Consider the following 27969-nt stretch of genomic DNA (forward strand, 5'->3'; position numbering starts at 1 on the left):
ACGTGCAGAGGAAGCAACACAAATGGAATTATTCCATCCCTGACCCTCAGAGACATGTAACATTAAGCAAGTGAATAGTGATATCCCAACACTAGAGGCTTCCAGCCATGCACTAAACATCTCCCTTCCTATGCTTTCACCCCTAGCCACCCAAGGGTTGGGAAACCCAGCTCTGAATTGTGCTCTGGACCCATCTCACATATAAACCTGCAGTCTGAGGAGCAGTTTTTTAGAATGGGAGAAGTGTGTCAAGTTTTTACATCCTGTATCCCAGTAGCATTCATCAGCCACACCTGAATCAGAGCAGCCACAGTTTGGCACACCTCACTGATAAACAGTAATTGATTTTGTCTATTCTTGTAACTCCCAATACAATCAGCCAACCTCATAAACTTTAACAGCCACAAGCACAGATAGAGTATGAAGACAAGAGTAAGAAACTCCACTGGACACTGTCCCAGATGCAGTGGGTTTCCATAATTAACCTTAACACAGTTACAAGGGCTTGCAAGCTTTGGAAATTGCGCCCTGCTGCACTGCCAACAAGGGATTGTTCAAATGCCTCCATCACATTCAAATCCTGAAATAGTCTGTCTGCTTTTAACAGCACTGATTCTGTCACAATTGAGGAACCCTTGGGAATCTAAAGCACTGGCAGGCAGAAAGTCAACAGACAGCAGCCACGGTTTGGGGCCTGGCTGGGAACTGGAGCTGCAGCGGAGGAGGAGAATTCACGAGTCAATGACAGAACCAATGTAGACAATTGCACAGCTTAAGAAATGGATCACTTTCCCGTTTACAACCCAGACATCTACTGTACTGTGCAGGATAAACAAGAAGAGCGATCTGGAGGAAGGAATGCTCTGAGTCAGCTGAGGACAAGAGCTACTTAACAAATACAGGCAAGTGTGTTGTGTGTACATGTGTCTGTTTGTGCATGTGTGTGTTCATGGGATAGGCACAGTCATCTTTTGGGAAGGTGAGGGAGGTCCCTCCCTCTAGGAGACCCTTATTTCTTCCCAAACATCCTTCAATAAGGACCCAGATCACATCTACATTTGTTCCAGCTGCAGAGGGACGGATACTGCTCTCTCTGAAGTGCAGTCTCACTGGTCTGCAGTCAGACCAGACTAATGGTCCAGTCCAGTCCACTCCCTCTGATCCTGCAAACCCAGTCAAGGCACTAGTCTCTTTCTCCTCTGCAAATCCACTGGGGGAAGAAGGAGAGGTTGCTTAATCACCAGCTCTTTGTTTTTCAGTAAGCCAAAGACTCACCAATTATAGAATACAAGCACCAAATGAATGTGTAGGGACAAGAAGAGCAGAGGTCTAAGCTACCCCACCCCCAACTCAAATTGTGCCCTGATCCTGGGCTCTGGCAGGTATAGGCTCAGAGAGGTTGCAGGACTCTCCATATAGTTAGCAAGCTCTCCTCAGTACAGAGAGAGTTGTGGAATGAAGGGCCCTGACAAGCTAACAAGCTGCTGTTCTATTATCAAAACAAAGTTTTCAGACAGGACAAGATGCTTGCTTACTCCCAGCCACCTGCAGTCAACAAGGGCCCCCTAGACTTTGCAGGCGCTCAGTTCTTTTCTTGAAGTGTCTGTTGAACAGCTATGTGTAAGGGTCCTGACATTTTCTTCCTTTGTCCCCCTGATGTCTCCTCTCAGTTCCAAGGGCATCTCCCCTCTGTCCCACACAAGCCTTTGTAGGTTCCTTGCCCTGTTCATTCCCATAAGCACTGACATTAGAAGTAAAAAAATATCACTGCACCCTCTCTGCGTTAATCCCCCTACCTCCCAGCAGGGTTGTGAAGATTCAGTAATGTACCTAACAGGCTCTGAGACTGGAGAGTGTTCAGTGCTACAGTCTGAAGAAATCTGGTTTTGGAAATTCTGCCTATGCACAGGGTACTATTTCCCCCACATGCCCAGGCACGCATCTGCAGCTCCATTCACTGAAGCTTTTATTTCAACGCTGGGCTATTCAGTGAGCTGCTGTCAGTTACTGTTCTCTTTCTTCCTCTTTTAAAAGCAAAGGAAATTCAATACTAAAAGCAGAAGTTACTATGAAGTTACACCTTGTATTTTACAAGCACTGAAGTCACAGTGAGGTACAGAGCGGTATACGAGTGAGCACTATGCAATATGTAGAAATATATAACTGTGGGCCGAAAGGCCAAATTCTGCCCTGTTGTGCAGCCCCACTGCCATAACTTAACACTTCCCACCTTGTATATTTAAAATCTCAACCCTAATGATGCCTTAGACTTTAAATATAGTCCTTTGAACATCTGGAATGCCTTACACTGATGGGTCTCAGCAGCCTTTTAAAACGTAAGCGCCCGATTTACATTCATGTGTGCAGCTCCCAGCGACTTCAATGCGAATTGCAAGTATCTTTTTCCAAGGGCAGAACTGGCCCCCAAATAAATTAGGTCACACTCTAGACCTTTGAGAGGTGGACACATGCTATTCTTCCCATTTTATAGTGTGGGAAACTGATGTCCAGCTCCTCCTCATTCAATTTTTTGCCTCACTGGGCCAACATATCTTGATATTCACCTTGAGAGAAGCCACTGCTCACTTTATGCTGCACTGAAGATCATGGGATTACTTCAATCAACCAAACTGTTGCAGCTTTGAGTACAGGGCAGCACCGCAGGCTCAGATTAGAGGGGCTGCAGAAGGCCTGCTTTGAGGGAAAAGACAGCTGTGGGCTGCCTTCCACTAGGCTTTTGTTGAGCTGTTATCTTAGCCTTCTTGTTTACTAGCTAAATAAAGGAGGAAGTGGCCAGTAAGGCAGATGGAGTTTACAGCACCAGGGGGGTTGTGTCTGCTTCTTTCTGTGCTTTGGCTTTACAATCGGGAACATACAGTGGACAAGGATAGACCTAGCCAGATATGCATTTAGCAGGAGTAGGTCACATGTGTTTGTGTGTAGGATGAAATTCTATGCGGTCCCTCCATCACAGGTAATTATATACACATGTCCCCACACACATTTCCACCCTTCTCTGCATTTTAATTCTTTTACTCCTCCTTGGCCACAGCAGGATGCTTCTTCTCATGACCCTCAGCTAGTACCTGAGAGCAAGAGCGTGGCGGTCGCTCAGGGGTTAAATGTGACGTATTTAAACTTTGCAGGGGCATAACACATGTCTGGCGGAAACAAAGGAGCGTGAAGGGTGCTAATGGGAAAAAGAAAGACGGGGCATACAGCAGGCAAGACCCCAATCAACCCTTCTTTCCTCCTCCCCCACCTGCATTTGACCAGCTTTTCTGGTCAAGATATATGAAGAGCTGTGCCAGGGAGACAACACAGACACCTCTCCCGTTGACCCAAGGATGACACAGTCAACTCAAACCTCAGTTCTTTTTTGAGGATGGGAGGCCCAAAAGACCAGGGCAACTTAACCACTGTGGTGCTTGGGAGTTGGGACAAGGAGATAGCAAGGCAAACTAACAGTATCGGAGGCCCTCTGAGCTTTGGTTTGGCAGGATCATCCACCTCCTACATCATAGGATGGTTACATTTGCCTGGATCTAGATTTTGGGCTGAAAAGTTACCGTTTTTCTTCTGCACACTTTAAGCTATTCTCTTCCTGACTCTTATACTAATGCTATATTTGCCCCATGTAGCCAGTTAGGATCTTTTTTAAGAAGTTATATTGAATTTTTCAATAAAAATAAAATGAGTTTCAAAATGTGTTTGGCCAGACCAAACATCCAGCTGGGACTAACCTAGAACTCACACAACTCGCTGCATTTGTGTCTCAGAAGAGAAGAGTAGCCCACCTACCTTGACCCCCTCCAGCCTGCAGGCTCTCGAAAGTGAAAGTGGAGTGAAGCACAGACACACAACCCAACCAGAGGGAAACGCACACAGATGTGCACAAACAGTTCAAGTTCTGCTCTGAGTGGTAATCACACAGATTCCAGGAATCCCCAGAAACGTTACCCTCACTCCGCTGCACACTGAAACAGGTTTTGGTAGAAATGCTGGAAGCTAATTTGTGAGGGGGCAAAGGGGTAAGTGTTGGGAAAATAAGGATAACAAACAACCTTCAAATGTGAAGGGAAGTTTCTATTTCCAGTTCACAAACCCGTAACAAGCTAAAACACCAAGACACTCCAGTGCAATATACAGAAACAAGAACTTTAACAAAACTTCTGCCACACAGTTGGCTAGACAAAAAGAACAACTGCTTTTCAAAATGGCCTCTAATTTCTACCTTTCCCCACCCCTACCCCCACATAATGTTGCACCCATAAGCAGTGTCAGCATGGTCAACCACAAGCACAAATGGCAGCATTTCGACTTCTTAGCACCCAATCTGGAGCCACTGTTAGGTAGTTAGACATCTATGTTCTGTCATTTGAACCTACAACCCAAAGGTGGACACATTACTGCAGGTGCAAAATTATAGGCAATGTTTACAGAGCTGACCCAAAGAGTAGATTCTTTCAAAGTGGAAGTGATGTTGGGTAACTCAGGGTACCTTCTTCTCAATGGTTAAGGAATAGAAGTGCCTCCGTCAGCCTGCCTCCCTTAAAGATCACACACAAAGGAAGGCATGAACATACACCTTTGATTGCAGCAGCTCCTTTACTACACAAGGAGTGAGCAGATATGTATCTCTCCCTACTCAATGCTCCTACGTGACCACCCAGCCATTAATGTATTGATATATTTAACTAATTTCTATAGCTCTTAATACAGTGGAAGGTGGGTGCTTTAATTACAGAAGATTAAAGGCACAAAAGAACAAAACAAAATCAGCTACTCCGATGCTACACAAAACAAATGTACACACCCCACCCTCTCTGGAATTGCTCCATCACTTTCCTGTTAATCGTCCTACTGATGTCAAAAACACGTTGTCTGGACTAAGGGACGCCACCTTAATCTGAACTCAGTCAGCCATGGGCCAGTCTGCTCATCTCAGTGCTGAGATGCTTGCACTGTAGACACTTTGATGGTGAGAGGATGCAGCATTGCATCATGGCCACTGTAGTTCAACACAGCATCACCACACGATCGCCTTCTCTATGTTGACCAAAAAATGGGACCCATAATTCACCACTACTTCTAGCAACAGTGGAAGCCATAGCGTAGACAAGGGGCAGGAAATTTTAATGCTCAGAGAACTAATGGACCACGCAGTGGAAATAACACCTGATCCCACCTGAGTCTTGCTCACACTAATACTCCCAACATGGCTACAACCAGTGGGGCTGCACCAGTGGTGAAGTATGGGTGCCATTTTTGCCAGAGAGCATTATTGTACCCTATGTGAAGTCAGGACAGTGAACAAAGCCAGCCAGATCCAGGACAATTATTTTGCTAAAAAGTTTGAATGGGTGGCAGCTCTAATTCTGGCCAGTCGTCACGGCACAGAACTGCTTTCCCTCGCTGGAACGTGGTATTTTCGGCTGCTCTGGGATCAGCAGAGCCAGACTTCTTACCAACCCTATATACTGTTTGAAGTTTCCTTGCTGCACTAAAAACCTACCGACTTTTCTCAAGGCCACTGACAAGCAGGCACACTCTCAAAATGCTTAAATCCAGGCATTAAAAAATAATAACTTGCTATTTCCCTCAATTTTTAAGTATTTGTTAATTATTTAGAAAGGTCAGTTTTTGTTGCTAGGAGAGAACTAATGTACTGCAGCCTTTTTGCAGAACTGTGAAACACTCCATTTTCTAGGCCAGCAATGTAAAGACGCCAACTAACTTCAATGGGAGTTGGACCTTGGTTCGGAAGAGCTGAAAACCCAGATCATTATTTGCCATAACCAGCTGCTAACTTAAATGCCAGCATGCTTAACCGGATTCCATCCGGTCACTATGCTTTCTACAGTATTGCCAGCACAAGCTCACATCCCCATATATGAAAACTGCTGCCCAGACACACCATCCAGGAGCAGTGAAAGCTGATTTCCCAGCAGAGGAACAAGGTGCTACTTTAGGCTCAGGCCTGAAGAACAGATTTCCCAGCCTTTTATTTTTAAATGTGCTGCCACTAAAGAATGACAATTCCAAATAGTTCTCCAGCTCTCTGGAACAATCTGCCTCCTCTCCATCTCACCGATCCCTGCACTTCAGACACTGCAGGTTTGTCTCTATGAACATTTAGTTCACACAGGGTTGCCAGGGGTCCGGTTACTGACCGGAACACCTGGTCAAAAAGGGACCCTGGCAGCTCACCACTGACCGAGCAGTTAAAAGTCCAGTCGGGGGTGCAACGGAGCTAAGGCAGGCTCCCTGGCTGCTGTTGCTCTGCGCGGCTCCCGGAAGCAGCAGCATGTCCTCTCTCCGGCTCCTACACATAGGGGCAGACGGGAAGCTACGCACGCTGCTCCACCCCAAGTGCCAGCTCTGCAGCTCCCGTTGGCCAGGAATTGCGACCAGTGGGAGCTGCGGGGGCGGCGCCTGCAGACAGGGCAGCGCACAGAGCCACCTGGCCGTGCCTCTGCATAGGAGCCAGAGCGGGGACATGCCACTGCTTCCAGAGATGCTTGAGATAAGAGATGCCCCGAGCCTGCACCCCCAACAGCCTCCCACCCCTCAACCCCCTGCCCCAGCCCTGATGTCCCTCCCACCCTCCAAACCCCTCAATCCCAACCCAGAGCCCCCTCCTATACCCCAAACCCCTCATCTACAGCCCCACCCCAGAACCCGCACCCCCAGCCGGAGCCCTCACACACACCCCTGCACCAACTCTGATCCCTCTCCTGTCCTCTGAACCCCTCGGTCCCAGCCTGAAGCACCCTCCTACACCCCAGATCTCTCAGCCCCAGCCCAAAGTCTGCACCCCCAGCCAGAGCTCTCACACACCCTGCACCCCAACCTCCTGCCCCAGCCCAGAGCCCCCTCTCACACTCCAACCCCCCCCAGCTTGGAGCACCCTCCTTCACCCCAAATCCCTCATCCCCAGCCCTACACCAGAGCCCGTACTCCCAGCCAGAGCCCTCACCCCCTCCCCCGCACCCTAACCCCCTGCCCAAGCCCAGAGCCCCCTCCCGCACTCCAGACCCCCCAGCCTGGAGCACCCTCCTGCACGCCAAACACCTCAGCCCCAGCCCCACCCCAGAGCCTGCACCCCCAGCCGGAGCCCTCACCCCCTCCTGCACTCCAACCCCCTGAGCCAGCCTGGTGAAAATGAGCAAGTAAGTGAGAGAGAGTGGGGAGAACGAGCGACAGAGGGAGTGGGGAGTGAACAGGGGTGGGTCCTCGGAGGAGGGACTGGGCAAGGGTGTTCGGTTTTGTGCGGGTAGAAAATTGGCAATCCTAATTTCACAGCAAGTAGGAGTGGGAATCTACCTTGCACTAGCCTGCTGCAGACCAACGGTCCGTGTGGACCCTGATGACACAGTTAATGCACTTTGATCTACAGTAGAATCTCAGAGTTATGAACACCAGAGTTACAAACTGACTGGTCAAACATACACCTCATTTGGAACCAGAAATACACAATCAGGCAGCAGCAGAGACCAAACTAAAAAAAAGCAAATACAGTACAGTACTTGTTAACCAAACTACTAAAAAAACAGTTCTTAAAAAAAGATTTGACAAGGAGCGGAAACTGTTTCTGTGCTTGTTTCACTGAAATTAAGACGGTTAAAAGCAGCATTTTTCTTCTGCACAGTAAAGTTTCCAAGCTGTATTAAGTCAATGTTCAGTTGTAAACTTTTGAAAGAAGAACCATAACGTTCCGAGTTGCGAACATTTCAGAGCTACAAACAGCCTCCATTCCCAAGGTGCTCATAACTGTGAGGTTTTAACGGAGTCCTGTTTCAAAGAGGACTAGAACATAGTACATTATTGAACTGTTAATGAGCATCAGCAGGGTCCACATGGAGAGTTCGTTTGCTGCAAGCTAGCACAAGGTAGAATCACACCCGAGATTGCTGTGAGCTAATTATTCACACAGACAAGCCCTGAAATAAGAAAAGGAGTACATGTGGCACCTTAGAGACTAACCAATTTATTTGAGCATGAGCTTTCGTGAGCTACAGCTCACTTCATCAGATGTTTACCGTGGCAGTTTCCACGGTAAACATCTGATGAAGTGAGCTGTAGCTCACGAAAGCTCATGCTCAAATAAATTGGTTAGTCTCTAAGGTGCCACATGTACTCCTTTTCTTTTTGCGAATACAGACTAACACGGCTGTTCCTCTGAAGCCCTGAAATGTAATTCCAAATCCACCTCCACTACTTCCAGGGAGCTGTCAGCCAGTAGCCCAGACAGGCACTTACTTTGCCCAAACCTTGCCTCATCCATTAGTCCCATCTGACTATCACACGTGGTACATTGGGAGCTAGGTATATGAACAAATTTAGGCTCCAATTCTGCAGAGATTTAGGCCAGGTCTACACTATAAACATACACTGGTTGACTACATCGCTCATGGGTGTGAAAAACCACCCCATGAGCAAGTCTTGGTGTAGACAGCCTATGTCAATGGGAGAGCTTCTCCCGTCAACCCAGCTACTGCTCCTCCTGGAGCTGGATTAACTACACCAACAGCAGAAGCTCTCCCATTGGCATAGTAGTGTCTTCACCAAAGCGCTACAGCAGCATAGCTGCATCGCTGTACATGTAGACAAGTTCTAGGACACGTGTTTAAGCTTTAAACATGTGAGTAATCCCATCAAGCTCAAGTGAACTCTGTGGTGTGTGTGTTACTGTGTGTTAGTCTGCCAGCTGCAAATTTTGAGAGTAGAAGTGATTTTATTCCCCAGAGGGGAGCAACACAGTAGACTGTGCCTTTCACTAGCAGTGATTCTTAATTTTGTATCCATTCTAATATAAAGAGCTCTAGGAGGCTTTGGCCTGATGGAAGGTTGTGTTGTATTGTCTGGGAAAGCTGCCAGTTCCACTGCATTAGCGGTTGATATTTTAAAGTTGCTCCAGAACAGATCCTTAGCTGTAACGTTGCACATTACCGCCTTTGGCTACAGCAAACCAAGCATTACAGCAAACACTCTGTCACTCTATCCGTTATTTCCGTTAGCATCCCATTGCTAGTCTCAGCTCGTGGGACCCCACTACCCTTCCACAGATGATTGGGAGAGGGCTAGAAAGCAATGCGTCAAAAATGAATAGAAACTAAATTAAGCAATGAGCAACAGAGGCCATGTCTACACTATGGAGACTGTAGTAGGATAGCCGTCCTGTAGCTATGCCGGCACTAACCTGTAGTGAGGATGCAGATGACAGCTATGGTAGGGTTTTTGCTGTTGCTGTACATATTCCACCTCCCTGAGCAATGGCAGCTAGGATGACAGACGTATTCTTCCGTTGACCTAGCTATGTTTGCCCCAGAGGTTGGGTCAGTAAATACCCCTGAGCGCTGTAGCTATGGTGACCTAAATTTTAAGTGTAGACCAGGCCTAAGAAGTAAATGTAATAGGACAATTCAGATAATGGGACAATTGAGATGATTAAAACCCGAATATGTGGATGGAGGGAGACCCACAAAAGAGATTTCATCTCCCTTTTTATTTTGGCACCTCATTATGCTCTGCCCCTTTTGATGTGTTGTTTTCACTTGGTGAGTTTTGTGTATACATCAGGAAGTGATCCTGAAAACACTTACACATGAAAGTAACTTTGCTTATATAAGTAGCCAAATGTAGTCAATAGTACTACTCAAGTGAGTAAAGTTACTCATGTGTACAGTATAAGCGTTTGTAGGAGAAGCTCCCGTGAAAGGATTGTTCAATCCCTGTGGCAGGGACCTTGGCTTCCTTCAATTTGAAAGGCCATTATCTACCTGCAGCACTATGGAATTAATAAATAATCATCGGTCTTCTCTTGCAATCCTCTCAACGCACTCACTTCGTTTGAACACCATCAGCTTTATTACTGCATTTGTCATTAATACAACTGCATAATTCTCACTGGCACAGCAATTCTCATTTGCACTGAGTACAAATGAATCCTTTTCCATCCTAGCATCTCGCCCCCATAACTCCATCTCTCGCTCTCTCTCCAAAAGAATTCATCTATGGCATGGATGGCACGTCAGTTATTTCTAAGGCTTCCTGCCAACCCCAGCTCCTGTCCCTACCCGCTCTCTCTGCAGGAGGGAAGGTGGAGGGTCGGAAAGCACAAAAAGGCATATTGGCATGCGCACAGGAAGCAATAAAAGTTTAGTAGAGCTGGCATGCGAAGGAGTCAAGAGAACTTTTATCGGTTGGGTTGACTGTGTGATAAATAAGCCCAAATATTAAAAGGGCTAGAGAGTCTTACTATGCCTGGAGTGCAGATGAAAACTACACACAATGTAACGGTCATTGAACTATGTTCCGTTGCTCCCACACCCTGAATTCTAGTGCCTCAGCTTATCAACGCTTTTCAGGACTCACATCTGGTACAGCGGCAAATGGACTGACTGCGGTCCCTCCCTCAAAAGAGAATATGAGGTGGAGGAAATCACCTTTCAAGGCGGCAGCTGCAACTTGTTTCAAGAAAAGTAAAAACATTTTTTCTAAAGGAAAATCTCAACATAAAACAGAATTAAATCTCCAAATCCTTCCCCTACACCACAACATAACCCCCCGCCCCCAACAAACTAACAAGCTGCAAGAGGAAATACGGTTTTCTAAAATCCCTTTTGCAGCAAAAAGGTTCATTTTACAAACTACTTCCACCTTCCCCTGTAAAGCCGACTTGCACACGGAAATCTTTTACAGGGGTGGAAATGCAAAGCTCAGACACAAACAGACTCACCATGGCTGAAATTGTTAATCTGGGCTTTGTTCATTGGAAATTGCAGATTAAATGAAGAAAATAAAAAAGAATGACCACCATCCCCCTTCATCCGCTCCTGCAGCGAGCCTGAGCACCATGAGCACCGGAGATGGGAGGATTCCCAACCCAAATTCCTTCCTGCAGGCAGTAAGCTGGAGATCTGTGTTCCCTTCCACCCAGGCCTACGGTACTCCACTAATAAAATCTGCCCTCGCTGACCTCATTTGCACGGAGAGGCACCTCGTTCGTTCCTAGGAACTAATGGGATATCTACAGCTTATGCAGTCAGGGGGCTGAACCGTTTAAATAGCAGGGGTGGGAGTAAGAGAGAAAGTGAGAGCAATAACGTATGTACGTGCATGCAGCATAACCATTTCAAGCTCTTAAACTCTGCCTCTGACGGAGGAAGCGTTCTCTCCTGGAGCAACTCGCTTAAAAGAACACACGGCCTCCTGGCGTAAGGGAGTCACTGTAGTAGAAAGCGAGCATGAAGGACAGCAAATAAATAAGGTGCCTAGGAGATACATTATAGAAGCTCTCCTCCATTGGCAAATGGGGCGTCCACTAGACTAGATGAGACCTCCAACCTCTATAGCCAAAATTTCAAACCTGGGTGCTTAACCATGGTGCCTATACCCATATCAGACACCAAAATAAAAGTTTACAGAAGTACTGAGCACGCCTGGCTCTTATTTTTCAGGCATACCTCCCCCCTCCTCACCCCCCCATCCTCACTGTCACCGTCACGCAACTTCCTAAAGTGGAACTGGACTGGGAACGTGCGATATTACACAATGCCATAACCAGGTGCAGGAAAATTGAGTGAAGGCATGAAAATATGTCCTATTCAACCAGAGACTGATCACTCAAGTCTCTCACATCCGCTTTCAGCTGGGTGGTTTTTATTAGCAGAATATGGGCTTTAAAAAAAGGGGGCACTATAAGCTAGATTCAGACCTCGAGAGTTGGGCTGTACCCACTTAGAGCAGGTCTGAATCTGGCTCTCTGAGGGCTTGTCTTCACTACTGCGCTAAATCGGCACCGCTGTGATCGATGTAGCAGCATCAACTTAGCAGTTCTGTTGAAGACGTGATAAGTCAATGGGAGAGCGTCTCCTGCCAACATAGCGTGGTGTAGACACCGTGTTAAGTCGATGTAAGTTGCGTCACTCGCACAGAACAGTGGTAAACACTGGTCAATCCCTCGAGAACCCAGAGAGGGGCACAGGCTATGGAGGAAGGATGGTCCAGCAGTCCGAGCACTAGCACCCGGCATTCAGGAGACCCAAGTTCAATTCCCTCCTCTGCTGCAGAATTAAGGTGTGACCTTGGGCAAGTCACTTAGTCTCTGTGCGCCTCAGTTCCCCACCTGTTTAATGGGAATGATAGCACATCCCTGCCTCACAAGGGTAGTGTGAGGATAAATACATTAAAGATGGTGAGGAACTCCGATCGTATGGGGATGCAGGCCAGATAAGCGTGTTACAAAGACTAAAGCAAGAGACGTGGGAAATGGGAACCTTCAACAGAGATGGGATTCATCTGTGCAGCAAAAAGCACATTCTCTGCTATTCCTGAGTCAGTGTTTGTGGCATAAATAATGTACAGTATGAGCTGAGAGATCAATGAGTTTGTGAGAGGCACCACAGGGGAGGATTTGGGGCTGAAATGAAGGGGACAGATTGGGGAGAGGTGCAATGGTAGCTGCATCTTCAAAGGGACTAAAATGAACCCAACCAGTACACATGATAGCAGAGTAGGTCCAGGTGACAATGAACGAAGGCAGACGCAAAGGTGGCTGAGCGGCAATCCACGCTATCAGGCACTGTGTAAAATTCCCACCAACACAGGAGGAGTCAAAGGTCACTTCCAAATGAGATCTCATTTGCTTGCAATGTAAAGAAAGTGCAGGGCTTTAGGCCATGTCTACACGAGCAAAATTACAGCAACAGCTGTACCGATGCAGCTGCACCACTGTAAGATCACTTGTGCAGCTGCTCTATGCCAACAGGAGTAAAACCACCTAAACAAGAAGCAGAAGCTATGTCGGCGGGAGAAGCTCTCCCGCCGACATAGCACTGTGCACGTGAGAGCTTATTCCAGCAAAATTTATGTTGCTCAGGAGAGTGTTTTTTCATACTTCTGAGCGACATAAGTTTTGCTGAGATAAGTGGCAGTGTAGACATGACCTTAACTCTATGGCTGTGTCTACATGACACAGCTTTTAGCGACATGGCTAAGTCGCTACAGCCGAGCCACTAAAAGTCGCGCTGTGTAGCTGCTCGTTTAATTTCCACCCCCAACGAGCGGCGTTTGTGTTGTCAGCAGAAGAGTTCACACTGGCGCTTGTCGCTGCAAAACTTTTGTCTTTCAGGGTTTGTTTTTTTTAAACACCGCTGAAAGGCAAAAGTTTTGTCGTTCAATTGCCAGTATAGACATAGCCTAAGTGGGCACACACTTATTTGGGAATAAGACTGTCCACACATGGAGTTAGTCAGGAATAGCTATTGTGCTTTAAATCCACAGCCTACCTTAATCCTAATTAACTTTCAAATGTAGATAATCTCTGAACACTGTAACAGGCAGGCTGAATCTCTGAACTATGTGCCCTTGATCCTCTTAAGTCTGCTAATACAGTCAGTCTAGCAGGGAAAGAAGATCAAGTATTTCTACTGTTCCACTTGAAGATGAGCCAGGTCCAAAGACAGATATCCCACCAATAATAAATAATAATTATATTTAGATTTTATAGGGCCAAGGAAAAAATTTCCCCATCACTGACATGCAGCCACCTCTGGAGTGGAATGTGACCTCTGTTAAACAGCGCACTGCACTGCTGCACAACAGTTTAGGGCAGGACGTGAAAAAAAAAATCCCATATCCTGCCAACACCACAGGATGATTTGATTAGGAAGAATGACATTAATTAAACTGGAATTTGGATAAGACACTCATACTAAGAGCATCCATACCAGTGTGCAGATTAATTCTCCTCCTTCAGCATACACAGAGAAATGCGGGTGTGCGTGTGGGTGTCCAGGATATTTGTGATCCTTTCCCCCACTCAAAAGGCTCTCAGCACAAGTCTTTGCAGGAAAAGCCTCTTCCACGATTATCCCAGGCCGGACCTTCCTGTTGTTAGTGCTCCAGTGGCGCCACAGAAGGAAACCAGACCATAAATTTCCTACAGCAACGAATGACGATCAGCTGCCTCATGGGTGTGGAGTCAGCCAGTATTTCTGGGTGGGGGGAAAGGGAGGAGAGAATCTTTTCTGGTTCCAAAGAAGATGGAAGAGACAGTTAGTCCACTTGCCTGGAGTGAGCTGAAATATTGCCCAGAAGAGAGGGCTGAGAAGGTCCAGGAAGCCAACGGCTCCTTCTCTGAAGGGAGAAAAGTACAGAGTAGCCCATGTGCTACTGCTCTTCTGCAGGGCTGGAGAGGAGCAGGCTGGCTGGGGCACAGGGAAGGGAGAGCAAGGGACAGAAGAAAGAAGAGCTAGGAGGCCTAAGGCCCCACAAGTGTCCTGGGGGGGTGGCAGTCCCAGAGGAACCCTTCCAAGAGTCAGGGGCCCCCAATATTCATTAATGTGGGCAAAAAGAAGAAGGCAGAAACAAATATTGCAGGATCTGAGGCTGGCCTTTTCAGCTGGCAGCCAGCCATTCTCAAGGAGCTCTTCTCATCTTACTTTCAAAGTCAAATCTGGAGGAGTCATGAAGTGGGCCTATATGTGCCAAAAGTCACACAGTGAGTCCTCATTCGCTCCTCCTGACTCACGGCCACTAGACCAGTCTCCTCCAAAGACCATCATCTGCTGCCACAATCATCGCGGAACCTGGAGCTGCTGGATATGCTGGTGAGCAGCACCCACTGCCTGTACATGAAACAATGCCAGATCCTCAACGGAGAATAAGACTTGGGCATTTCGTACTGCTGGCCAAGAACCTTCCTTCAGATTTTAACTCCATGTCTCCACCAACAGCATCAGCCCCCTCACTTCCTAGAGATACAGGGCCTCCCTGGCAGAGAGTATTCATGTTCTGATCCAAGAGACAATAATCCCCCCCAAACATTACTGTCATCTACCTATTGGCAATTACACCCAACTACAATTCTCCAGCAGGTCTCCATTCCCCTAGACTGTAGTGGTGACACTAATGCAGCGAAGGAGGCCAAATCCATGCTTTTGGGGTATTAGCTGATGACCGGTGGGAAACAGAAAGGGATTCCCCCCATCCCCAGAAGATACACTATAGCACAAATGGCCAGATGCACTGGGTTTGCTTTCTTAGAGATATGATACTGGACCACCTGGACCATTGTGACAATTTCTGCATACTTAACCATCACCATAATCCAGACAAAATCCTATTCCAAAAGCCAAACTCACGGAGACATACTGCAGTAGCAAAGCAAACATGGAGCTAAGAATCTGCTGGGCATCAAGCAGGTAACCCTTGTGGAAATGTGGAGGCAGGAGTAAACCCTTGGAATGCAGTTGGAGCCCAGAGAATATGGACCTGAATTTTATATAGGTGACCAGAGCCAACTTTGAGACTTACAACCCCTTGTCTCTTTGTTCCGTTTGAAGATGGTGTGGTGGAAGGAATTGAAGACCAATGCTTCCTTTCCATTATAGAGCAAACGGCAGCCACTGGAGAGACTAGGCCAAATGGCTTTTGAGAACTGGTTTTAAAGGACATCACAGGATTTCAGAAAGACAAAAGAGCAACACTTTTTAAAAAAAAAACAAAAAACATAGAAACCTCCTTGCCAGGAATGTGAAGAATGTCAGGGAATATTACAAAACAGGATGCAAAGAGAAGCTGGCCTCAAGCTCTATCACAATCTCATATGCTGGCCTGATTATCAGATGCTGAATCCTGATGGAAACCTATCAGTGCATCTGCCTTGGAACCAAGGGCTGAGCTCAGCTGGACTGATTCTGCCTTTTCTTCTGCTACCAAAGAAGTCAGCCGAGCAGCCTCTGCTATGGTCAGTCTGTGGAGGGATAAAGCTCTGCCCATCTGCCTATCCACTATCATAGCCTTGTCATACAACACATAACATTCTTTGTGTCTATAGTGCCTTCCATTTAAGGAGCTAAAATGAAATGAACCCCTTAGGAGGCAGGTCAGTGTTCCTATCCCCATTTCACAGATAGATAAACTGAGGCACTGGGAGGGGCTAGGACTTGCCTGTGGTCACACAGCGAGTCAGTGGCAGAGTCAAGCACAGACCCCAGGAGTGCTGATCCCAGTTCCCCTGCTCTAACCATTAGGCAATACTTCTCAGCTCTTTAGACAGCTTCCTTTGACATTTTTGTTAATTTACCAAATACATTTGTGCTTTCTATGGCTTGTACATCTCCCCCCGCCACCTGTTCAGACCTGCAGGGACATTCCAACGCCGAACCTGTGGCATTACAGCCCCTCCCACGGCTGCAGACAGTAAGGCCAGAAGTTCGGGAAGGCTACGAACCGGCAAGGTCAGGCCAAAGGAGAAGCTGGGTTAGGAAGGTGCAGAAAGTTCTTATTCAAGACGCCAACATCCTCAAGAGCAGTACAGGCAACTGACACCAATTACTAGCACAGAAATGAGTATGTTTTTTCGAGCTTCGCCTCCGTGTGACAGTCCCTCTTTAAGTAAAAGAAGCTCCATTTCCAGGATCAGATTTGTCATACCAGGACTTATTTGGGGGCTTTTTGCCCAGCCGAGCATCAACATGAAAGAACACAACAGATCTGCCTATTCACACAGCCCAAAGGGAGGCAGCCTGCACATGAAAATAAGGTGGATGCTCTGTGGTGGGGTAGATGGATACCTAACCACAGTCACAGCTTATCAGGGGTTACCTTTGTAAGGCCTTCGGCTTAAAAATCATAAGGGAATTTTTACTCAGTGATACAAAAGGCACCTACCTCCTACGACCGGGGTAATTACAGGCCTGTCAGTCTGACATCGAGTCCCAGGCAAGATAATGGAGTGGCTGATATAGGACTCAAATAAAGAATTAGAAGAGGGTAATACAATCAGTGCCATACAACAGGGTTTATGGAAAATAGAGCCTATCAGACTAATATCGTATCTTCTTTTGATGAGATTACAAGTGTCGTTGATAAAGGTAACAGTGTTGATGAAATACACTTAGATGTCTGTAAGCCATTTGACTTGGTATTGCATAACATTTTGATGAAAAAAACTAGAAAGATACAAAATTAGCATGACACACATTAAATGGATTAAACGCTGGCTAACTAATAAACCTCAAAATTGAACTGTAAAGAAGGAATCATGAAGTAGGTGTGTTTCTAATAGTGTCCCGCAGCAGTTCTTGGCCCTAACACTATCATCATCATCATGTTCCTATTACACCTTTGGCTTTTAGGGCAGTAACGAAGCTCCTCCACTCCTGTCTGTTTCCGGCAAGTCTTTCAGTGGTTCCCAGCTGTGCCCCAGGTTTTTCAGCTCGGCTTCCATAGCTCTTTGCCATGTTGTTTTCAGGTGTCCATCTTATTGCTACTCTGGTGATGGAATCAGTTTTCATCCGAAGCACATGACCAATCCATCTCCAATGCCACCTGGCAATGATGGTGCTCAGATCCTCTTGGCTGCACTGTGTCAATAGATCTTGGTTTGAGATTGTTCCAGGCCAAAAGATACGGAGGATTTTTCTGAGGCAGGTTGTATGGACATGTCATACTTTCTCATTACCCAGCATTCTGTAGTGTTGAAAGTATGCAGCTCTGATAAATCCTGAGTTTGGTTTTGGTGTTGTATTTTGATGATTTCCAGACTGTATTGAAGCTCCTGAAGGTGTTCCTGGCTTTACTGATTTTGTTCTGGATGTCCTGGCTTGTTCCACCATCCTGACTGATGGTGCTGCCCAAGTATGTGAATGTTTCTACACTGGTGAGAACATAATCCTCTATCCATACTGGTGATGGTGAGGCAATATTAAAGGTCATGATATCTGTCCTATTGCGGTTGATTTTCAGTCCAATTTTCTGGCTGAATGCGTTGAGTCAAGTTGTTTTCTTCTTGTATATTGTGTTGGGTATGTGGTAGGAGAGCGACATCATCTGCAAAGTCCAGGTCTTCAAGGGATGAGAAGAGTGTCCATTTAATGCGTCTTGGCATGTCTTCTGTTGTATGCTACATTACCCAGTCGATGGCAATGTTGAAGAGGATTGCAGACATGACACACCCCGACATACTCCTGTTTTGATTTTAAAACTGAGCTAACTGTGATCAACACTGCATGTAAAGATGAAACAGAAGCTTTTGATTATGTTGATTTTGCGGGCACATGGAATTCCTTTCCGTATAATGCGCCATAGGCTGGTCTTGTGAATGCTATCAAAAGCCTTCTCAAAGTCTATAAAATTTATGTAGAATTGCCATTGCCATTCTAAGCACTGTTCTATTATGTTTCGCAGAATGAACATCTGGTCTGTGCATGCACGCCCTTTCTGAAACCAGCTTGCTCTTTTCTGAGAATGCTATCAACGGTCTCTGATATACGCTGGACTATGATCTTACACAATACTTTGCTTGGCACAGATAAAAGTGTTATACCATGCCAGTTATTACAATCACTGAGGGGGCCATACTTACAGGATGGGGGACTCTATCCTGAGAAGCAGTGACTCTGAAAAAGATTTGGGGGTCATGGTAGATAATCAGCTGAACATGAGCATCCAGTGCAATGCTGTGGCCGAAAGGACTAATGCGATCCTGGGATGCATAAATGGGAATCTCAAGTAGGCGCAGAAAGGTTTTTTTACCTCTATATTCGGCATTGGTGCAACAACTGTTCAACTAATGTGTTCAGTTCTGGAGGCCACACTTCAAGAAGGATATTAACAAATTGGAGCATGTTCATAGAAGAGCCATGGGAATGGTTAAAGGATAAGAAAACATGCTTTATAGTTATAGACTCAAGGAACTCAATCTATTTATCTTAACAAAGAGAAGGTTAAGGAGTGACTTGACTACAATCTGTAAGTACCTACACGAGAACAAATATTTAATAACGGGCTCTCTAATCTAGCAGAGGAAGTTATAACATGATCCAATGGCTCGAAGTTGAAAATAGACAAATTCAGACAGGAAATAAGGCATAAGTTTTTAAACAATGACGGTAGTTAACTGGTGGATCATGGATCACTGGCAACTTTTAAATCAGGAGTGCATGTTTTTCTAAAAGAATGAATCTGGGAATTTGGGGGAAGTTCTCTGGTCTGTGCTATACAGGAGGTCAGACTAGATGATCACAATGATCTCTTCCTGCCTTGGAATCTATGAATCTACAAAACATCTTTAAGCAGTGGCCATAAACAAAGCACACAGAAGCAAAATGACACATGCTACAGGAGGCCTGGGCCATCTCATTGTAAAGAGAGACACTGACAAGGCTGATTAGACCTACAGTTAGACAAACTGAGTTTTGCCGTGGTTCATTGTAAGCCCGGCTAGAGCTAGAAGACTGCTTGTGAGGACACCAAGCCTCCCTCTGACCCTCCCTCGGACTTTTAGTAGCATTTCTGTAAGTGACAGATTCTGTCTGCCCTGCATCAGAATGGCAGCTCTCCATGAAAATGCTCTCCATGAGAATGGCACATGAAAGTAGGACAGAAAAGGATTCATCTGGACAGCTGCTCCCTTTTATTTCCAGGGCAAAACCTTTTATTCAGTCCCTTGTATCATCCATCAACATCTCTAGCCAGTGATGAGCTGCCAAAATCGTAACAACTGGTTCCCTCCTCACCCCGTGCCCGCGCCCGCCCCCCAGGACTCCTGTCCCATCCAACCCCCTGCGTTCCTTGATGCCCCCCCAGGACCTCTGCCCCATCCACCCCCCTCCTCTGTCCCCTGACTGCCCCCGGAACCGGGCAGAGTGTCTCGTGGGCCACTGTACTGGGTGACCACCCCGCCCCGCCCATAAGAGCCAGAGGGACCTGCCCAAGGGCGAGGTGGGGAGTCCCAGCGGTGCTTACCTGGGGCGGCTCCCTGGAAGCATCCGGCAGGTCCCTCTGGCTACTAGGGACAGGGTAGCAAAGCTGGGGGAAGGGAGCAGCCGCTCCCCACACTGATCACATCAAAAATGGCGCCTTAGGTGCAGATGCCATGGGTGCTCTGGGGCTGGAGCACCCACGGGGAAAATTTGGTGGTTGCAGAGCACCCACCGGCAGCTTCCCGCCCCACGCCCGGTCCCAGCTCACCTCCGCTCCACCTCTGCCTCCTCCCCTGAATGTGCCGCCCTGCTCTGCTTCTCCGCCCCAGCCCCTGGCTTCCCGCGGATCAGCTGTTTGCAAGGGAAGCCTGGGAGGGCTGAGAAGCAAGCAGCGCTTTGAGCTCAGGCCCAAGGAGGCAGAGGCGAGCTGGGGCGGGGAGCAATTCTACTGCACCCCCCCGCCGGGTCACCTGCTGCGGTGCGGGCAGCCCTCCTCGCGCCTCCCCTCCCCAGCTCACCTCCGCTCCGCCTCCCTGGGCCTGAGCGCGAAGCCGCCGCCTGCTTCTCAGCCCGCCCCGGCTTCCCGCACGAACAGCTGATCCACTGAAGGGGGGGGAGGGGGTAGGAGAAGCAGAGCAGGGCGGAGCGTAACTCAGGGGCGGAAGAAGCAGGGAGGTGAGCTGGGGCCGGGCGTTGCATGGGGAGCTGCCGGTGGCTGCTCTGCACCCACCAAATTTTCCCCGAGGGTGCTCCAGCCCCGGAGCACCCATGGAGTCGGCACCTAAGGCACCACTTTTGGCGGGTTGTTAAATTTAGAAGCCCTTTTAGAACCAGTTGTCCCTCGTGGGCTTCTAAAAGGGTTTCTAAATTTAACAACCGGTTCCAGCAAACCGGCTCCAGCTCACCACTGTCTCTAGCCCACCCTGCTCTGAGGTAACAATAAGGCACAGAGTCCAATAAATACCGTTGGATCCAGAGCGCTTGGTAGACAAGTTGCCAAACAGGCTGTGATGATTAGCGAGCGGGTCTCTTCTACACTGCAACTTGGCAGTACTTGCTGATCGGGACAGTTAGTGCCCAGCACTGTATGCGGTTTTGAGTTCCTACCTGCTGGAGCACTGGCAGGAGCACCAACACATTACTTGAAGAAGAGGAAACCAGAGGAAGAGATTGTAATTTTGGGTCTGATCCAGTTCCCATTGACTTCAGGGTGGACTGGGAAAGGCATTCACATTGTAACTCCTGGAGGCAGGGATCATACCCTCCTGCCTACATTGTGCTCTGTGCTGTATGATAACGGAGCTAAATAATAATACCCAACGTGTTTTGCAACATTGCAGAGAGCAGCACTCCCAGCCTGGAGCCTTACAGGGCTGCTTCCTCCTTGCTTTTAAAGAGTTTGAACTGAAGCACCTCACACAACCATATCTGATCTTACAGCATGGTCATTTTTGCACTTGTTAGGACAGTATTTTGAAGGCACCTTCCCTTCTATGGCAAGGTTTATTTTTCAGAGCAGTCAGTGCTGTCCACTAGCCAGTTCCCATAACAAATTAGGGCAATACCTCTGGACCTTGAGGGAACTGGGATTATTTAAATTCAAGAGAAAATGATTATGAGGCACCTGGCTGAAATATTTAATCTAAATAACGATTATTATAAAAGTACATGTGTAGATCTGTTTGAGGCTATTGGAGAGACCAGAATGAGGAGATTTACGGTAGGTTTAACCACACCCACCCACGCGCATACACAGAGTATCTGAAGAGATGATAATTTACAGAGATAATAGTGAATAGAACTTAAAGCCAGGTCCCTCATGGATATCCATAGTTGAATTTAAGGAGCAAGACATGCATGAAGAATTTGCGGAGGTTATATGCAGAGAGTAATGACAAAGTGAGATGACCTTTCATCTGGAGATGGGAGAAAAGGAAGGAAAAATCTGCATGGAATTTGGAGAAGAAATATTCGCAATTTTGTTCCCAGACATTTCCTAGGAATTTCACTTTTTGCAAACTTATCAACAAAAATTCAAATAAGCAACACCCAAATTTCCACGTTTCATCACACACACTGATCTTTGTCCAGTTTAAATTGCAGACTTCTAATTCTGAATTTTGAAATTGAAATAAGGAGGCTGCTTAGTTGGTAGTGACAAGGGTCCATTTCCATTCAAAATGAGGGGCTGTTGTGGAGGAATATTTATGAAATTTCACAGATGTTCAATGAATTCAACACACCAGGAAAAATCATTCCATTTTTAAGTATTCAAAAAGCGCTGACCTCTGTCCCAGTCCTACCTTCAGCCAAGCTGATGGAGTTGAGCAGAATTAGTATTTCTATGCAAAACTTGGAATAAACTAGAATTTAACAAGTAACTTATTAAACTCAGTCAGGTTTGTGCTGGGGGAGTGCCTGAAGGGCATTTGGGGGATCAGGAGGGAATTTGCCACTGATTCTGCCCTTTCCTCCAGACTAGTTATTGCTTTTCTTTGCATGGACGTTGTTTTGCTCTACTTTAGCACAGGAAGTGCTAAGGTGCATTGCATGCAGGTGTAAATTATTCATCCAACATTCCAGAATGATGAACCTGTAACTGTTTCAGGTCCCTATACAGCCATGTGTCCGCCTCTAGTCAGAATACCATTACTAGACTAGCGAGACAGAATTAGCATTGTCTTTTACTGCCAATAAACTAAACCCCCAGTGGTTTATTTACTCCTCAGGCAGACCTAATGGAAATTTACCTCTGCTTGCCTTACCTGTGTATATCTCATCTGCTGTATCAGACAGACACTTGAAGCTGTTTCTAATGTTAATCTTTCCCCCCTTATGGATGAGGAGAAGTTTCTGCATTATGGCAAGACATTCAGTATATTCAAACAAATGCCAACTGGTGGGCAGATAAGAAAATGGAGACCTGGCATTACCAGAGATATTGGCCTCTCTGCTCCCCAGCAACACACTGAAAAGATCCTCCAAGCTACCGAACCAATCTAAACCTCAGCGACAGCCTTCCAGAGTTACCCTCCACCCTCCCAGTGTAAAAGGAAGCTGGTCACAAATAGCTGTGTGGGCAGGACCTACCCACCACTTCCGAATTGCTCTCACCCAACACTCAAGGTAGGATTCAACCTCTCTAAATGCTTTTCATCTGGCTAGTGGAAGGGAGCTTCAGAACATTTATATCTGGGCTCTCAAAAAATTCTGTGCGATTACCTGCTGCTTCAGCTGACCATGTGTTTCCTAACGACCCAGAGAAAAGTGAAGAACAGACAAAACTGGAACAACTTACATTAGAAAACAAAACAAAACAAAAAGTGACAAAGCTGCTATTGTAACAGTCAGAGTCCCAATGAGCTTAAGAGCCTGGCAAAGAAACAAAAGTTCTTCAATATTCTTCAGCACATATAATTACACAACATCCCCTTATATCTATCTGCCTATCTATGTATGCCACACTGCCAAGAGCCATTTACAAATATGGTCTCTGTTCAAGAAGTGACAGGTAAGAAGAATAGCAAGTACATGCTTTCACTGAATGTACTGGTTGGGTGTGTAATCAAAGGCACAGGGGTAGCCAAAGTGCAGCCCTAAAGAGTTCTGCATTGCTGCCTTCATCTTCAGTAAGCAGATGATGCCCACGGAGACTACAGGTCCCAAGATGCAGTATTCCATCTCGAGCTGAGTGGCCCAGACCCTAGCAGTCAGGAAAGCTGGTAGCGCCAGGATACAAGTTCATGATCTGTATTGCTCAAGAGGGGGCCAGGAAGGAAGACCACCAAACTACAGCACTCAGCCACACCCTTGGTGCTGCTGCCGGCACTATCCCTCAGGAGTTCTGTGGGACTTAATTAGTTGAGTGTGAAAAGCTTGGAGTCCCCTAGCAGAGTAGGAGTACCATTACACAAGCATTTATTCTGTCATTTAAACCTGAAGAAAAAGTTGGAGAGAATGAAAGAAGCAAAGTGTGCAGCTTCACTGCCACTGGCTGCAGCTGGCAGGAGGCATAAGATGCACCCAGATCTCAGGGGCCAGCACCATCACCTATCAGCTCTTCCCGCATAGAGCTGTTCATCATGTCAAGAAGCCTTCGAAGCCACGCCCAGTTACTTTTAAACACAGCTGCCACAAGCTTAACAAAAGAGAAATGCAACCTACTAAAATTCACCTAATCAGACAGCTGTTGACCAGCAGGCTTGTTCTTTAGACCATGTTTGAATAAACCCTCTTCCACTAGGATTCCCTTGTGGTTGCAGTAAGATCGCCCCCAGCAGCCATCCAAATGGTAACAGCCTAAGTGTCAGCTTACTGTCTCCATGCAGTATCACTCCTGGAGTTACTCTCAGGCCCATCTCCAGAATCTCACCATACTCATGGAGGGGACACATCCAGGACAAGATGAAGTCCTCCGAGTGAAGAACCGTGGCAACGTAACCCACCCCAAGCTCTCAAAAATCATGAGACGTGATTCTGAAGCCAAAGAGATGCATTTTGGGTGCTTTTTATTTCCCTTCTAATATTTTGGCCTTTAGAACTTCCCAGCTTTTCTCTGCAACAGCAAGGACCAAAACCTCTTTTTTTAAATAAAAGCAGAGATTCTCATTTATTCACATCTCCAGAAGCTGGGGCTGTCAGAAGAACACCAAACATCATGAAACTCACGATAAAATCAGGAGTGCTGGCAACACTGCGTGGACAATAGTAACTTCCCCTCTTTGTGTTTTGTTTGTTTTACAAGACCCTTGTCACCCCTTTGATGGCTGTGGGTATTTCTGCCCTAGCAAATTCACATCTCCAGAAGCATACCTGCTCATTTCCACTCCAAGAACTGTACATTCCCAATCAGCAGCAAAGCAAGCACTCACTGGCTTTATTTGCTTCTTATAAAGCCCAAAGCTCACAGAGCAAGCCCCGAGCAGAGAAGGCAGCAGACATCCAGCAGCCCCTTTGGTAGAAGGTGATAGCATTTGCAGACGACATCAGCCAGACCACCACCCTTTATGTTTGCACCTTTCCTGTCTTGACTTTAGTGACATGCAGGCCAGCAGTTGGCTTTAGAAAAAGTTTTTAATCCCCTTTTTCTTTTTTCCATGAGCCTGGGCTCAAAGTCATTACTTCAGAGGTGACCTTCAAAGGTCAAGTACCAAATTCCTGCAGCTTTACCAATATGCGAGGATTGACTCCAACGCCAAGCTAAGCGGAACTTTTAGCATCTTACTACCCAGACAGTGACTTTACTTGCCTCATTTCTTATTAGGAAATAATGTGAGGGGCTCAGGCCAATGTTTTGGAGGCCTCCACCATATCCTCGTACCGTTACTGGGATTTTGTATTTAGCAGCTGCAGGTCGCATTTAAAAATGGGACTGGGCTTTGATGTTTCTGGAAATAACTCCTTAATATGGTAGAATAGGACCACGCAACTTCATAATTATAATGCCGACAGACCCCAGTCATCGGTGGGATTGAACTGGGGACCTCTGGAGCTTAGTGCATGAGCTTCTACCACATGAGCTAAAAGCCAACTGGCTGTTACCTAAGGCTGTAGAGCAGACTCATTTTATCTCTCTCTCTAAGTGGTCTCATTGCCACTAGATGGGACACAGCACCACACACAGGAGGTGTGTGGGTTACATAATGACAATAGCTTTATTAACCACTAAGCAGATGGTCTTTCAAATGCAAGCATTTGCACCTGAGAAATTCACTGGGAGGAGGTCATCAGCACAGAAAAAGAACTATAGATAAGCAAATAATAATTCGCAATGAATTAACTTGACAACTGAATTCAGCCTCTCCTTTGGCTAGCAGCTATGCCAGGAGCAGATCACAATTTTCTCAGATATATCCTGTGACAAAGATCCTCCTCTATCTTGGTGGGTCTTGTGCTTATTGGTGGATTTGCTCACCTCGGAGCTTCATGGCAGCCCTCAGTTTGGCCGTTTTCATGAACCCACAGTCCAAGCCAACACCTCCTGTGTCTGACCAGGAGTTGGGAGGTTTCGGGGGAACCCAGGCCCACCCTCTACTCCGGGTTCCAGCCCAGGACCCTGTGGAATGCAGCTGTCTAGAGTGCCTCCTGGAACAGCTGTGCGACAGCTACAACTCCTGGGCTACTTCCCCATGGCCTCCTCCCAACACCTTCTTTATCCTCATCATAGGACCTTCCTCCTGGTGTCTGATAATGCTTGTACTCCTCAGTCCTCCAACAGTATGCGTTCTCACTCTCAGCTCCTAGTGCCTCTGGCTCCCAGCTCCTCACACACGCACCACAACTGAAGTGAGCTCCTTTTTAAACCCAGGTGCCCTGATTAGCCTGCCTTAATTGATTCTAGCAGCTTCCTGATTGGCTGCAGGTGTTCTAATCAGCCTGTCTGTCTTAATTATTTACAGAAGGTTCCTGATTGTTCTGGAACCTTCCCTGTTACCTCACCCAGGGAAAAGGGACCTACTTAACCTGGGGCTAATATATCTGCCTTCTATCACTCTCCTGTAGCCATCTGGCCCGACCCTGTCACAATCTGTTATTCAAATGTATTGCAGGAAAATCTTTTCATATTTTTTTGCTCTACAGATTGATTGTAAATATTCCAAACTTGAACTGTGCTGCTTAGCTGTGATTGTTCAGATTAAGTCACGTGGTATTTTCCTGCTTCCTGACTGGATAAGTGCACAATACTTCTGCTATAAATCCCTGTATATGCAAACTTAAAATTTGGTGTTCAAGAACAGTAGCATAAATTCCACAAACATTTTAGCCAGTGAAACCTGATTGATGCAGAAAGCGAAGGGAGAAAGGGGGGGGGGCATGAACATGGCCAACACAAAGTCACTTTGAAATTGAAACATGGAAAGTTTATTGGTTCATTATTTGCCATGCTCTAAAAGAAATCTGTTTGATGAGGAATATGCATTTAATTAGCATTGTGCAACAATGCACCTGCCAACTCATTTCTTCTTCCCCTCCATTTTTACGATAAGTAATTTCATTCCCTTGCTCCACACCCTTCCAGGCAATCTGGCCTCCCTGTTTAAGGACACAGAAGGATGTTCAGCTACTTGGATACCGACTTCCCCATGCAGGTTTTCCGTATGCAGGAGAATATTCCAGCTGAACCAAGAAGGCCTTCCACTGAGTGTCAAGAAAAATACTAATCCTCACTAGACCGAGCAGAACTTCTCCAGGAAAACTCTGGAAAAGTCCCTCTAATTGGAGTGACCTCTCTTCTAGGAACAATCACCCTTTGATAAGCAATAGCTCTCTCTCTCTCACACACACACACACACCTTGGATATCCTCTCCTCTTTCCTAGAAGTTCTACTCCCTGTACAGCATGAAGAAATGGACCTTGTTCTAAAATCTCTTCTGAAGCACAATGAGAAGTAGCTATGATGAGCAAGAGGTGTGCATGTGTGTTTGACATGGAGAAGGGTGCAGAACTAGGGATGTGCAAAACTCCCCATTTTAATTTGTGAACTTTCAGTAAAAGACTAGTTTATTTCACATATGCACTGGTGCTGTAGCTGTGTTGGCCTGAAGAAGAGCTCTGTATAGCTGGAAAACTTGTCTCTCTCACCAACAGAAGTTGTCCAATAAAAAACATTAGCTCACCCACCCTGTCTCTCTAGTTTATTTCAGACCACTTGATGGGCCCCAAAATTTGCTTTCTTTTAAATTTTTATGAAATGGCAGTTTTCAGATAGTAATGGGTCAAACTTCAAAATATCAATGCAAACAAATTTTTAATTTAATGAAATTCCACGTTTAAAGATCTTTTATCAAAAAGAGGAGCATTTCTGAGGGAAAATGGCCCTAACTTTGACACAAAACTGAGATGGGAAAAACTGCAAAATTCCACCAAATGAAATTCTGAAGTTTTGCGTGTCATTGTGAATAGTTTGCAGAAGTATCCCAACCCATTAAGAGAAACATCTGTGGTTGCAACTAACTGAAATGCCCCTGCTTGAAGTCTAATAACAAAACAATTGCTCAGTGACAGAATCTAGGAAAGTGGTTCCCAGACACTATGCAGCCCTGATACCTTCAAAACTCTTCTTTCCCATGATGTGCTGAGACTACTGCCTACGATGCTGACCAATATTGTCTCATTGTTTCTTTATACTCCTCCATCTGTCAGTATCCATCTGACATCTTTTTACTTTGTGTCTGTTCATCACCTAGCACAATGGGGTGGTGGTCCATGAATGAGGCTCCAAGGTGCTATCATAATACAAATAATACAGGCTTC

At 46.4% G+C, this 27969-nt stretch overlaps 1 protein-coding gene and 1 long non-coding RNA gene across 11 annotated transcripts in view; one reads left to right on the forward strand and one right to left on the reverse strand.

Annotated features, from left to right (window-relative positions):
* Positions 1-27969, reverse strand: part of STARD8 (StAR related lipid transfer domain containing 8) — a 144276-nt gene that overhangs the window by 38392 nt on the left and 77915 nt on the right. The window lies entirely within an intron of this gene.
* Positions 618-27335, forward strand: LOC142073225 (uncharacterized). Its single transcript, XR_012669991.1, has 2 exons — positions 618-902; positions 26734-27335. It is a non-coding gene; the product is annotated as an uncharacterized LOC142073225 (long non-coding RNA).

Source organism: Caretta caretta, chromosome 9 (assembly GCF_965140235.1).
Source record: "Caretta caretta isolate rCarCar2 chromosome 9, rCarCar1.hap1, whole genome shotgun sequence".
NCBI lineage: Eukaryota > Metazoa > Chordata > Testudines > Cheloniidae > Caretta > Caretta caretta.